Source organism: Drosophila eugracilis, unplaced genomic scaffold (assembly GCF_018153835.1).
Source record: "Drosophila eugracilis isolate 14026-0451.02 unplaced genomic scaffold, ASM1815383v1 contig_2088, whole genome shotgun sequence".
NCBI lineage: Eukaryota > Metazoa > Arthropoda > Insecta > Diptera > Drosophilidae > Drosophila > Drosophila eugracilis.
In genome coordinates, this window is record NW_024572964.1 from 3,478,890 (window position 1) to 3,492,548 (window position 13,659).

The following is a 13,659-nucleotide window of genomic DNA, read 5'->3' on the forward strand; positions in this document are numbered from 1 at the left end:
AAAATGTATCTTGATAGGTATTTATGGGGTTCTTCATGGTACAAATTATAGGACTTTTCGAACAATAAAGTTATTTCATTTTTACCCTTAGTACACCCTAACTTTTACCCAATGTTATAAGCCACAAATACCTGACCTATAAACTGATAATGGCTTTATAAATTACCACTTTTCCGATCCCTAAATATATATTTGGGATCCCTTCTTCTCAATAATGAAACCCTTAACAATGAAATCAACTTTCCTAGCTGAACATCTCTTTCCCATTCAGTTCAAGTGTAGGCTGCAGTGCACTCTTGGAGTTCCTCTTCAAAAATCCAAGCCCAGTAATTTGATATTCAGTGAGCAACTGCGCCACAACAACAACAATAATAATAATAAACAACAACAACAACAATCGCTATTGTGAATGGGCTGCGTACAATTTTGATCCAACATTTACATTCCCATTTGCATTGATTGTGCATGACTCTATGTAATTTTAATCACAACACTCGCACTCGCACTGGCACTGGCAGTCGCTCTGTAAAAGGGATTTCCTGTTATGAATATTCCATCAACATAATTATTACATGCGACTTGGAATTAACTTTGGGCCTGGGCTTTCATACGCCGTATACGCAATCATTTCCGCCCGTCCGCCTTTTTTTCTGAATTTTTTTATACGGCTTAACCGTTAACAGTTAATTAAGTTGATATTCATGGAGAGGAATGAAAATGGAAACAAAATTCGGAGAAGTGAGTGTACCCAACGTTGACTTACAAATTGACCCCTTGACCATAAACCATAAACCATCGTACAAAAGTACAGAATGACCGGAGGATGGGGGTGGGGTAGGTGTAATCTTCTCGTTCCCATTCGTTCGTGAGTCAGATCAGTAAGGAATTTTTACTGTCGATTTGATTAATTAATTAAAGCGCAACCCTTTTCGAGTGTCGGCATTGGCACTTTTCAAAAACGATGTCATTCGAATTTTTTTTTTTTTACAAACTTCCGCGACCTTTGACGCCGGACTTGAGCGATGATTAAGCCAATCAGCTTGGCGAAAATAAAGGAAATAAGTATGTGAGTCAGTCCAAAGGCATGATGATCATCATGATCCCTAACAAGCTTGGCTCGTTTAATGACCTTAAAGGACGTACGAGGAAAGTTCTGGCCAGATTTCTCTGGAAAACGCAGAGCAGACGCAGACTGAAAAAAAGGCAGCAAGAAGCCCAAACAAAAACACAGAGCTCAGCGCATAATAATAAGTGCAGCCACGCCTTCTTTTCGAGGGGCGGGAGAATGGAGCTTCAGGGAACGGGGCAACTATTAGCCATAATGTTCTGAGGCCGTGAAGGCCTCTCGCAGGAGGCTGCAAGCGCTGACGAGCCACATAGTCGGAGTCACAATCTGCAGAGGAGAATTGCAAACGAAGCTACAAAGGCACTTGGAGAAAATAGATGAACTTTAGTAAAGAAACATTTTGAAAAGGGTGTATAATATGACTTCTAATTCTAGACTCTAGAGATATTTGCAAAAGTAGAAACCTTTCTCTTTATAACAGATTGCCCTTTCTTGCTTACATTTTCGCTGAGTGCATGATCGTGTTGGGGATGGAGGCTGTGGCTGCGGCTGGCGGAGCGGAAGGAGAACTTTAGCCAGCATGCGGCTACTGTGCAGCACCACTCCGTTTGGCTGGGATGTGGGGCAGATGGGAGGGAAGAGGCAAGGGGACAGCCACTCGGCGGACCAGTTTGCCACGCTGCAGTTAAGCCGCACGCACTAAAACCGAGCCAAAGACCAAGACGACGGACTTCGAGGAGAAGGCTTTTGTATTTGGTTTATTTGTCTGGTTTTTTGTGTTCAGGTTTTCTTTTATTCATTATTTTTTTACCAGCGTCATCGTCCACACAAATACTCACACACACACACACACACACACGTACATATATACATACAGAGCGGCACTCGAACCTGTAGCTCTGGCTACCGTGCTACGCTTTATGTGGCCTACACTGGGCGAAAAGCCACAGCTGGTTTTCCTTTGTCCACCCAGGCAGTTGCGCACGCGCTCTTAAAAGCCAGGCAGCCCCGAAATTCGTTTGAATTATTTTCGAATCAAATCGCATAATAAAGAAATCCGACGGCGTATCTGTGTGCGCGAAAATAAAAAATAAGAAAAGCTTTTTGAGTGCTTTGGGGCATTTATTATGGAGCTGTCCCAGTCGAATCGCTGCCTCTGTCGATTTATTATTTTTGCTTTTTTTTTTATCTCCGAAAATAAACAAAACTTCAGGGCACATTCAACGCCGGCTGTGTCGCACTTTTCGGCTGCTGCCGTTTCCAAAATACCCTTAAGGAGGGTATCGAAAGTTGGTTATGATTTTGGGTGATAATAACCAGGATTATAATCGATACTTACTAATCTATATCCTCTTTAATACATCTAACTTTTCCTAGACTTCTCTTTTAGATTTTTACATATATGTGTAATTACTCTCTAGTCATCTCATCTCATCTTAATGTTAATATTTCAAAAATAATACCTTAAAAAATTACTTTGCAAAAATTACCAAAAAAAGAGAGTGAATCTACAGATTCGGCTATAGTATTTTCCCGATTTTCGTTGGGTTATTTATTTTTTATATGCTGCATTTTCAAACGCGCCTCGTTAACGAGATCTCGCGCTGGCCACGGGCCAAAGTCTCAACTGGGTCTGGTCTCTGGTCTCCGGTCTTTGGGACTGGGACTGGGATTCGGTTTGGGATTGGTCTTGGGTATGGGTCTGGGTCTCTGGATGGGTGCGCGGCCACATGCATATTTGATATCTTATTAACACCCCACAGCTGAAAAGGTAAAGCGCACCACGGCGAGCAGATCCCAAACTCAAAATAAAGAAAAACATGTCGATGTCATCTCGGGGTGTCATACTTGGAATAGTTGGAAGGTGATGGGTTTGGATGGGTTTCGAAGTAGATAGAGTTGGTAGAGGTTTGAGATACTTGGGAGTGGTTCGGCAATGGCACGTCTGACATCTTATTATTGGCAAGTTTTAAGGCTAAACATTAAAGTCATATAAATATAAAGACTCTAAGATGAGTCTGATCATATCAGCAAATTAATTACAAATGTATAAAGAAATAGTAAACTGTATTATATACTCACTTAATGCCAAGATCGTCAAAAAGATCTAGTAACTTTCTCTATTAGAATTCGAGCATAATCCGCTTGGTCAGCCAAGATTACCATCGGCTCATCGCCAGCATCTCCATTTTCCCCCATGAAAACACAGCATTAAATACAATGTTTTTACGTTATTTTCAGTTTTATTTTTTTGGTTTTGTGAACGTTTTTCCTTAAATTTTTTTGTACACAGCCGCGGGGCCAGAGCGTAAAAAAGCGAGCCAAACAACAAGAACAACCAAAACAAACCGTATCTCTGCGGCAGTCGCTAACAATTTGTGCAAACATCGGGGAACATTTCAGTGTTTCAGGGGCGGAGCAGGCGGCTGGCTGTGGACTGATACTGATGACGACGGATCTCTGGCCAGGGAGAAATGGAAATGGAAATGCCAACAGAAACCGCATACCGTCTACAATTATTTGTCCAGAGATTACTTTGCTTAAATACGATTTATATGTATGTGTAGATGTGGATATGCTAGATGATGATGCTAGAGTGGCTCATGGATGGGGGAATGGAGAATGGGGAATATTCCCCATCATGTTTGGCATGACCTTGTGAAGGATGTGACCAAGAATGCGAGCCACGACCAAAATCGAGAAAAATAAAGCCAAAGAAACCGGGCAGAAGAAACCTCACGTCAGCCAAATAAAGCAAACAACAACTGGAGAGTCAGTCAAGAAAGTGGAGGACGGAGTATGAGGCATGGAGTTTGGAGTTTGGAGAATGGAGTGGGTTACCAGAGGGGTTAGGGGACTTGGCAGAGAAGCTCTTAAGAATGGGCGAAACAGCATTAAAAAAGAAAGCCAGCGAAACGGCTTAAAAGCCAAGACTCAAGAGTCTCGGCAGCTCGAGAGCGCCGTTTCCGCTCAAAAACTCCAAGTCTTCGGTCTTCATCTTCTTTTTAATAATGATCATGTGATCGTGATCATGATCTTCTACACAAGACGGGCAGCCGCATAAACTGCCAACGCCATTTAAGTCATAATTTAAGCCACATTCCAGACGCGATCCTTCAGAGATTGCATTGCGTGCCCGTTCTCGTGAAAGAAACCGAAAGATACATTCATAAATTCGCATCGAGGATCGCTTTGGGTTGGCGTGTTCTTCGCGTATTTCTTATGGCTGCTGCGTTGCTGCCTTCGTCTTTTCAATTTGCCTTCTACACTAGGCAACAAATTAATGATTTTTGTTAATTGTTTTTGAGCCGTATCCCTCGGCTGTCTTGATAGCCTCTCTAAATTCCGACTGGCTGTCGCCGCATATTATTTGGCGCATTAACAAGTCTCGAATTTCGCTCGGCGTTGAGTTATGAGCAACTGCCCTAGTCCGCTTCCCCTTCCCCACTCCACCTTCCTCTGGCTTTTCTCTCTTTCTCTGGCTGTGTTCTCCAGACATCTCGTCATTCCCACGCATCTGGGCACGTACGAGAATCTCAAGTGGAGTAGGAGTAGCCGGAGATGGAGATGCAGCTGGAGGTGGAGGAGGACGTCGAACAGCAACAGAAAACAGGGAAACTGAGCACTGGGAAAAATGTTTTAAAAATTGGAAACAGTTTCTAAAATTCTTCCGAAGATATAATTTATATTAATTTATTTAAGAAATTTAGAATACACCTCTCAATTTCCTTTTCTCCGAGTGTAGGAAACAAATGTCAGGCCCAAACTCAGGCCGGGATCGGGACTCATGCCCATGGGTTGCTTGTGTTACAAGTGTCGGCCCACAATGAGGGACTCTTTATAAACTGGAGGGAGGGAAACAGAAACATCCGTTAAGCGTTCGTTAAGTGTGCGCATGCGTGGAGCTCTTTTGTCGATTCCACCGAACCAGGGATCGGATGAGATCGGCTCAGATGGTTATACCATATGCCTAAGCATATCCTGGAGGGCTTATGAGGCGGGCACTTGAACCGAGCCGAGGAGAACAGGAAACAGGCCTAGTTACCAGTGGGCGTCGAGTGTTGGAAGGGGAAGACAAGTGCCTCCATCTCTTTCCCTGTAATTAATTAAAGAACCGTCATCCGATGTAGGCGTCGTTTTTGGCTACCTCCTCCTCCTCCTCTGCCAAACCATTGCGCCCCCTCCATAGGCATATAAAGCTTAATTAAAGCAAATTAAAGTGATTGCCATTTAGTTTGAGGTTAATTGCATTAAATGCGAAACGTAAAGTCGAGCACGCATCTCTTGGCTTGTTCTCTCAACGTTCTCCATCTCCATTCTCGATTCTCCTTTCTACGGGGGGAGAATCTCTTCTTCTGTTGGCTCTGATCTTGAGGGGACCCAGTCTCCTCGGTCTGCTCCATATGCGAATTGTGTCGTGAGACTTGCAGCAACTTTGACCCCCTTCAATGGCCAAGTGATTCAATATTGCACGCATCGTTTGGTTACGGGTGAATGGTTCTGGAAACTCTTGGGAAAACCTATGGGAATTGGATGATGACTAGGGGATATTCCTCTTATTTCACAGATGGTTAAAGGTTGTTACCTTTCAAGTAGTCCCTTATTATAGCTAAATAGAAGTTGATTTTTAGACATATTCTTTGCCTTCAAACAAATAGGGTTTGTAAATGGAATATTCTCCATGGCTTCCAATATTCCTGCCTCAATTGCCCTGCTCCAAATAGCCATCGCCGGAGAACTGGCAACACTTGCCCCCAAATCTAATTGCAGTTTGCATGTTTGCCGGCACTTTCGGTCCGCTAGACCTCGCCCTCTCCCCCGACCTGCCCACTTTGGCAACTTATGCACATCTTGTCGGCACATAAATTCTCATTACAAGTGGGAACGATGACGATGACAACGACTTGGCCTATGGCACTGAACTTTTGTGCTTAATTTTTTCGATATGCAATAAATTGAGAATGGCCAATGGGGACGGTTGGGGACTGTCAGGGGATGGCGATCGGGATTGGGGTTCTATGATGGGTTGACCCGTGTACCTGTAGGTCTAGTTACAAGAAAGATGAAAGAAGTTAGATGAACTCAACTAATCCCTCTAGATGCAATCTCTCTATCATACACATTAGTACCCTTTATTTTTCGATGAGCTTAAAACCTGTGGACAACTTCCAAGGGCTGTGGTTATATTAGTTAAACAGGATGGAGAAGGAAGTCCAAGCTGCTTCACTACTCTGCTGGCCGGATGAGCATTAATTGCCTTGATTGTCATCGCTGGTTGCTGGTTGTTGATGTTGCTGCTGTGCTGTTGCTGTTGTCGCTCTGCGTGCAATTGTTGCAAAAAGCTGCGGGCTGCGAATTGCAGTCGGTTCATTGGACTGGCGCAGTCAACTTGCAACTTGCAACGTCAGTCGCATGCGCCGATGTCTAGGTAAAAGTTCTATGTTGCTGTTGCTGTTGGTGTTGCTGCTGTTGTTGTTGTTTTGCTTTTTAGACACAATTTCCGGGTCATTGACTTGAAGCATTTCTTCATTGAATTGCGTATGTGACTGCAACTGTGTGTGTTAGTCCCTCTTTCACGGTGTGTGTATGTATTAGTGTGTGTGTGTGTGTGTGCAGCAACACGATCAATAAACGAGACAAGCAGAAACAACAACACCAACAAACACTACTACACCAGCAGCAACAACAACAAAGTACCCCAACAATCATACAAAACACCAACAACAACACAAAAATCAACAACAACATCCACGCACAACGACGACGTCGAGTTAGAAGAAATACGATAAAAAAAAAACAGAGACGAAGCAACCGAAGAACTTTAATATTACCGGAGAGTTCTTCCAGAAACTACACAGGAAGAAAATAAACAGAAGTACACTTCAAAAAAATATTCAGCTCTATAAGTGAAAAAATCAACTACATCAAATTTAAATGGAATTTTGAAGATTATTAAGACATTTTCTTATTACATTAATAAATGTAATTTGACTCGAATTTCTTTCTGTGTAGAAGGGGAAAAAGTGTTGAAGAAATGGGCGGGGCGGTGGGCGCTGAAGGGGTGTTGTTGTTCTGTTTACGACTTTGCCTTGCTTTTTGTTGGAGGACGAATGCCGTGTGCAGTGCAATAGCAGAAAAACACAACAACAAACAACTGGAGGAAGAACAACAAAAATCAACAGCAACTGCACAACGTGCACAGGGAAAGAAAGAGGCCTAAGAAAACGATGACAACAACAAGCAGAAGAAGAGTAGAGTGAAGAAAGGACTATAAAAGTTCTCATTAAATATATTTATTCATATTTTGTTTAAATATAATATTTTTGTTTCATTTTTTAACTGAAAATATAGCTTGAATACTGTTCATCCATTTTTCTTTAAGATTTAATCTGAAGAAATTCTATTCCTAACGAATATACCCGTTGACCCTTTCTGCCGGTTTTTCTAGGGTATGCAAACAACAACAAACACACAAGAAACGACTGCAGATAAAACCATGCAACCGGCAAGGTAACAGCCGCAGAACCGAACGAAAACCTCCGCTGGCCACCTGCCCCTGCCCCGCCCTCTAGTCATTCCCCCGCCCCTTGATTGCAGCCCCCCTCTTCTCTTTCCCCTCTCAGGCAGGTAACCTGATCGCCACAAAACAGAAGAAACAGAACGGAGAACGAGAAGGAGAAGCCGGAGCCAGCATATCAGGAGACGCAGTCTCTTCTCGTAGTGCACTGAGAAAAACTTTATTTTATTCTTATTTCAGAGAGTAGATAGTTTTAACAACTAGAAAAAGGTTTTGAAATGATGTGCACTAGTTTTTGCCGAGTGTACCTGCCTATGTATGTGTGTGCTTGTGGAAATCAAGTGTAGCAAAGCAAAGGAAAGGAAAGGAAAGGCGGAGGCCAAAGAATAAGAGCAGCGGGCTCAAAGAAAACGAGAAGAAGAAGAGGAAGAAGCTGAGGAAAGCGAGGAGCGACGCGTCACGGAAAACTCGTTAATGCAGGCGAAGATTTCACTTGGACTCCAGACCCACCTCACCCATACACACATACACACACACATGCAGAGCCGTATGTGCCCCTCCATGTGTTGGTGTGCGTTTAACGCATTTTAATCAGCGTGTCGCATAATTACCGGATGCTGTTCCAAGAGTCAGGGGAGGGGGTTTTTTTAAGAGGGGACAGGGGAACAGCCGACAAGTGCCCCATCCCCTTTCCCCTCCTTTAATGCAGATGCCAAAATACGCAGGGGACGAGGGTCTGCCATGGGTTAAGCCAAGCCAAGGGGGCATATTCAAAATCATAACAGAAAATGATGGATGAATTGTCGCGCTGCTTGGCTCCAATAAAAATAACTGTAAATGCGGTGCATTTTCCGAAAGGGGGAGATCGGCCAAATTAAAACGATGCCAGCACGTCGTCGCCCCCTACAAATCAACGCACACAAAATATACACTGGAAGAAATTACATATTTGGAATTACAATTTGGATTTAATTTGTTTTTAAATAAGAATCTCAGAAGAGAATCTCAGGGTAAAACTACACGAATTTTTTTCAATTGAGAAAAAACTTTTATTCCTCTTTTAAGTTACTTCAAAGTTCCTAAATTTTCTTTCAATGCCCCCACAAAATGATTCTAGTGATCTTCGGTCGAGTCTGCAGTGAAAGTTGCTCGCGACTGCAGCGGCAACAGCAACACCAGCAACAACATCAGCGGCAACAGCAACAGCAACAGCAGCAACAACAACCGTCGACAACATCTCTGTCTGAATTCGAAGTATTGAAAATATTAATAGAACAAACTTGTTTTGACGGAAATGCACTTTACTTTATTTATCATAGTCCGTCAGTTTGGGATTGGGATTCGTATTCGTATTCGGATCGGGAATGAATGAAGCAACATGTGGAGCGGCGACAGCATCTTCTTCCTCTCTATTTATGCAGATAGATGGGCGGAAAAGATAAAGTATCTCGGGTGGCACACAACACACAGTTGCAGTTGCAGTTGCAAATTGCACTGGGATCGGGTAGGGAATCTTTGGCCATGTTGCAATGTTGCTGCCTGGGATGGGATTGGGTCTACATATTTTGGATGGGGGTTGACAGGTGCGGAGTCTGGCAGTTCAAAGAGTGAAAAGATCGAAATGGTTTTTGGAAACGTTCGGGGTTTTAGGTAAACATGGATTTTTAGGTAAGAACTTTGATATTTCATGTAAAAAGAAGGTTAAAGTTGAACTATAAATGGATAGAATGGCGAGCAATGGCAAAAACAAAAGAATAACATTGTTGTTTTTTTTAATAGCCTAAAATTGCATGCCCCCAGAACACTTAGACTTAAACACCGCAAGCACTTGACATCATCCAACATGCGAGTTAAGATTTTTGGTTAAGCTCCCCTTCCGCCAACGGCGACCAACAAAAAACCCATCTGAAGCTTGTCAAGGTTTATTACATTGTAACCACAGAAATCGCTTTGGCTTCAGCTTCAAGCGGCTGTCATGGAATATTAGAAATGCCAGGCAGCAGCAGCAGCAGCAAACTAGCAACAGCAACACCAGCAACCAGCAACTACAAGGGGTTGAGTGTGGCCCATAGACAAAGTTCAACTAAGGTTGAAACCATTTGTCGGATTAAATACGCGCTGCGGTAATTATGTGCTTCAAGCAGCAACAACAGCACCACCAGCAGCAGCACCAACAACTACACGCGAGCAACATAGACAACATGGCAAACATGTTGAGAATGCGACTCCGAAAGCCCCGAAAGCCGAAACAAGTTTCCAACTCTAGCTTAAGCTTAGGCTTTATAGACGAAGCTATATAGCTTCATAGCTCTAAAGCTATAGCTCCACAGATCTATGGGGTACTCGACAACAACAATTACGGCAGCAACATCGAGGGACGATAAGGCTGGCAGAGTGTCAAATGAATTTGTCAGATCGGAGGGGGCGACTGGGTCTCGAACCCGAACTCTCTGGACATGTACAGCACTTGGGCCATAAAAACAAATTTAATTGTTCACCAAGGAGGTGGAGGTGGCGGTGGTGTAGGACAGAAGGCGGGGTTCCATCGGAAGGCCAAGGAAATCACGTGCGATCCACGTCCATATCACAGGTGCTTCCGTTCCCTTTTGGAGACGGTTACACAGGGAAAACCAGAAAACAGCTCGCAGCGGATGTGAGTATTTGTTGTGATTTTTGCACCTGTTGCACCTCGCCAGCAGCAAGGAGCAAACATTAAGGTGCGCTGAGAGAAATGGGGATTACTAAAGAGAACTTGATGGACATTGGATTAGCTTTAGTTTGACTTATAAGAAAAGAGATGAGAATAAGAAACTGCACTTAGAAGTTTTTTTTGCAACTTCATAACGAAATTCATTCAAGCAATATTAATTTTACAAAATTAATAAACTACACTACACTTTTCTCTCTCTGCAGGGACAAAACGTATAACGACCGACAGGCGATGCATACAAATACAAAACCACAAGCAACTTCCGCCGCCGCAGGATCAGAGAACCCGAGAACTGTAGAACTCGAACCTGTTCCCATTCCATCGGATGCAAGATGCAAGATGCCCATGGCCGTGCCACTCGGTGCTCTGCTCTGCTCCGCTCTACGTTTTGCGATTCCCCGAAAGCCGCCGTGAGTTGGCATTTTTTCCGCGATTTTCGACGCTGTGTGCGCAGTTTTCGGTTTCAGCGAATTCATAATGATTTCATTGATCTGTCATTCAAGAGCTTCCAGCATGTCTGCAGTGCGAGGCGAATCTTGCACCGTCTATGAAACTATACGAGTATGTCCATGTGCCAACGCGTGTGTCTCCGGGCATCGGTCCACACATATATGCTGGCATACTGATACGGATACTGATAGCTTATCATCGCCGTTGCTTTCATGCTCATTAGAGCAGCTCCGCTGGCATCGTATCAGTGATTCTCCTCCGGCAATCCGAGAGATTCACCTTCAGCCACAGTGACAGTGCGACTAGGGACAGCCAGATGGGCGGATGGCTGGACGCACAGAGGGAGCATTCGGAGTAGTATCTCTATGGTAATTCCAAGTGAGATACCTCGACTGGAAATGGGATAAGCGCACTTAATCCACTTTGATTTTAAAATTTTATATTTTTAAATACATCTAAACAAACCTATTTGATTCCTTTTGATATTCAAAGAAAATATCAAAATATTCCCAGCTAATTAGCGAGCGATCACTGTATTCACATGTCCCCCAGAGATATCGCAGAACTGATCGAAAGTTGATTCATTGCGTGCAATGAATGAGAGAATCTTCAAAGGAATTCGCCCGAATGGCGATATCGATACGAATGGAAAACGGTGACTGGGGGCTGGGGTTAGGGGAAAATGGAAATGAAAATGCCGACGTGCATAATAATAGTTTATTCGGAAATCTAATGATCAATGGGAGATAGCGATGTCCGTTGCATTTCCCATTGGGTCGACATACCGCTCCCTTATCAACTTCATTCATTAGAGGAACTGTCAGTGAGCTGCCCCGAAATGGTCAGTGGGAAAAGAAGGGGATGGGGCAAGGGGAGGGGAGGCTCCTTGGGAGGGAGTTGCTTGCAGAATTGGCAGAATTGCATTGCACGCAATCAGCTCGCTCGTTAAATATAGCACACTTCAATCAGAGGCAGTGCATCTTGCGACTGCCGGCGAGTATTCGAGTTCGAGTTCAGTGCTGTTGCTTCATTCATTCGCTGCACAGTGAGAAAAAATGTCATTTTTGGAATTCTATCTAAATTAAATAAGAAACTATAAGAATTATATCTTTAAAATATGATATTTATTATATAGTTAAAGATTATTATATTATATTATATAATTAAGTAATATTTTTCTCAGTGCTCTTCCTTAAAGTGTGTCAATCGGAGCGAGTTTCGAGCGAATTGGCAGGTCTCGTGCAGCAAGGCTTATCGCGGGGGATAGGGATAGTCTGGACCCGAACCGGGGGCTCCTCCCTTTGCGGTTGCCACTGATTACAGGCCCACAAAAAATGTCATGTTTTTTATTTGCCTGTGTTTCGGATTCATTCTCTTTTTGCTGGTGCTCCTCCTCTTTTTTTTTTTTTTTTTTTTGCAAAACCCGGATGACCCCGACAGCCCCGGTCGATCCGCTGGGTTATCACCAGCCCCTCGCACACACCATATAGTAGGTAGTACATATACATATATAATCGTATATATGGACCGACTGTTTGTAATTTGCGTTTGAGCGCGCGAATTATGATTGAATAATGAAATGCCCCAATGGGCAATGGGCAATGGGCAGTCAGTCGCTGCCTTCAATTATGCAAAACGGTTACTGCACTTTGCATTAATTAACAAACGGGCAAACAAAGCGAAATTCGCGCAGCTGACACAATTTTGCACGTGCTGGGTTAACCCATTTTCTACGGGGCTAGAAAACCATTTCCTCTTTAGATTAAAGTCATTGTTCTCGGCGTGCTGCTCAATGAAAATATTTGGGATCTTGAAGCAAATTCTTTATTTACTTTAAAACAAACTAAAGTTAAATATATTTTTTTAGAAATATTAAAATCTACGAAATACTCTTTAGAGAACACCCTTTAAAAGTGGGTTAATTCCAGTCAGAATCTTGAGCTCAGATCGATCAGCTGTGTGAGTAGCCGGCAATCTCACAGACTTGAAGATTTCTGAGGAGATTTCGAAATATTTTTCCGACTTCCCTCCAGAGCGAGTGAAAATATTTTGCAGTTAAATTTAAATTAAGTACACGGCATGGCATCAGTGTGTGTGTGTGTGTGTGCGAGTGTGTTTATGTGGCTGCAACATTTGATGCGCGCCTTCCGTTGTAAATTTTCATCGTAGGTTGTCGGTGAGATGCCGCCGCCGCCCGCAATGTTTGTGCAGCAGCAACAGCAACAGCAACAGCACAGCAGCAACACATCGGCGACGGCAGCAACATTCTGTTCTTTTTTCCATTTTTTTTTCTCGGTTTTTTTCAGTTTTTAGTAATTTAAAAATAAGTGCGCCGACGGCGGCCCCAAATAGCATCCGCAAAATGCAGCAGCAGAAGCAGCATCGTCGCTCGTTTTGCCGCTGGATGGCCATGTGTGTGTGGTGTAATGGTTTTAGTGAGTATCTGTGTGAGCAGCCCCAATCCGAAGCGAAACGAGAATCGCGTTCAGTTCTCGGGGCCTCCGGTCGGTCGGTCCGTGTGCGCTCGAGATAAACAAACTGCCAGTTCACTATCAATCAAATACCGGAAACAGCTGCTTTAGTTTTGCCATAGCCATTTGGCACACCAATACAGAGGGGCCCAGAACACAAACACACAGACACACAGCATGCTCACAGATACAAGAGATCGGGGAGAAAAGGGATCATCTATCATATGATATGAGGGCATCTTTATAGCCTTCTCTAAAACAAACTAAAAGATACGAAAACCTTCAATGAAACACATCAAATGTATTATATTTTTTAGTATTATATGATTTTTTTTATTTTGTAGTTTTTAACGGAACATACATTCTAAAAACATTACATAAAGTTCTTCTGGTTCGCCAGGGTTTCCCCGCACATACTCCTCCTACTCATCATCGCTTCTACTCA